The 1,761-nt window shown below is 37.3% G+C and overlaps 1 protein-coding gene across 1 annotated transcript in view; it reads left to right on the top strand.

Annotated features, from left to right (window-relative positions):
- The window catches only part of scfd1 (sec1 family domain containing 1), a gene marked incomplete at its 5' end in the record, with an annotated part of 27,547 nt that overhangs the window by 19,309 nt on the left and 6,477 nt on the right, over window positions 1–1,761 (top strand).

The raw sequence follows: 1,761 nt of genomic DNA, 5'->3' as shown, positions 1-1,761 counted from the left end.
TTTTAAGTGACTTTTTGAAAGAATCTCTACTTTCGATCTGTCTGATGTTGACAGAGAGCTTATTCCAGGCAGAAGAAGCTCTTTACAGTTCTCATCATACAGTTCAGGGACCAGATCACCAGGACTTACCTGACGTGTTATATAACCAAGCCGGTGTATATTCATTTCTGTGGCGTATTATTCCTCATATTATTGTTTCGGCTTTAGTGACCTGCTCAGCTAACATCCCATCTGTAGACGAGTTCTGTTAGCGAGAGCATTCCTACTACGAATTACAATACATTTAGTTTTGTCAATGTCCAGTACCAATTTATTCATTTTCACCCTTTTAGTTATAGCATCCAACTCAACAAGTAGTCACACTAATGAAAACATTTAAGCTTGGCAATAAGAATGCTGTGATCAGTGACATCAAAAGCTGCAGTAAAACCAACTAGTTTCCTGTCATCAATATATGTATAACCAATATAACCATTGATCGGTCCTGTGTACTCATGCAGTGCCCGTAGAGTCACCTGGTCTGTAAGCATGCTGTGCTTTTGTAAGTAGCAAGTAGTAGTGAAATAATTGAACATTTGATTAAAAATGTATATATAATATATATGTAAGTAGATCAGTTGGAGCCAGTAAAACCTGCTTTTCCATCTTTGAGTAAAGGTATGATATTAGACTCTTTCCAAGGCTCCGGACAGTTACCAGTTAGTAAGTATCTATTAATTATGACTTATAGGTTTAGAAAGTTGTCTAGTTGCAATTGAGAAAAAAGTTGCCTGAGAGAGAGAGCAACATCTTCTATCTTCCATCTTGTATCTCTCATAATACTGTTAACAATACAGGAAGTTAAATTATAGACTAGATCTTAAACTGTTTCACATGGCTTGGTGATAAACTTCCTCATAGTTCTTGCACAATATTTTACTATCATTAACAGAGCTGTGAATTTTTGGTTTAAAATATTTTTTCTTTGTAATATAGTTTAACTTTGTAGCTTTATTTCTCAGGCTTCTATCTAAAGATCACCCTGATTTATGGGCCTTATCATACCTTTGTATTATTAAAGATCTCAGCTCATCTACCCATGGTGCACTGCTGGCCTTTACAGACCTTTTTCTAAGTGGACTGTGGATATTCAATAACTTCACTAATTTGTCCATGAAAATGTTCAAAGCATTGTTTGTTTCCCTGACATCCATCAGACCGCTGTAAGTCTTTAACTTTCTCACAAATCTGCATTAAATCTTTTTTATGACCGGCGATAAACAATCTTAATTCCAGACTTTGGCATTTTTGTCTTCTTGCTAAAGCGATCAGAAAGTGGTCACTGAATCCAACAACCACTGATACTGCCTGTGAACACACCGCCTGTATGTGAGTGAAAATATTTCTTCTATATAACCTGAACCCCTCGACAGCCAGCTCAGAATCATCAAAAGCAGCATCCAGATGTGTTTCTGAACATGAATATTGTCTGAGGAGCAGATTCTTGATATTTCATGAACCTTATTGCTGAGGTTCAATGTTCAATGTGCTCAATCAAACCCTTCCTGGACAAACTTGGAGAGAAAGATGTAGTTTTGATGTTCAGACAAATAAAACAAACCAACACTGAATGAAAAGACAAACTACGACCCATGAGGCGCTTTAAGCTGATGAATAAGTTTGTCCGCCTCTGGGCACTTTGTCAGACTTCAAGTTGGCTTCCTCACCACTTTCTCTGGCAGCAGCTCTTCCTCCTTAGTTCCTCTGAGAAGTTTTCGTTTA

Source organism: Morone saxatilis, unplaced genomic scaffold (genome assembly GCF_004916995.1).
Source record: "Morone saxatilis isolate NCDOM2014 unplaced genomic scaffold, NCSU_SB_2.0 Contig3, whole genome shotgun sequence".
Classification (NCBI taxonomy): domain Eukaryota; kingdom Metazoa; phylum Chordata; class Actinopteri; family Moronidae; genus Morone; species Morone saxatilis.
This window is presented reverse-complemented; position numbering and strand designations above follow the sequence as displayed.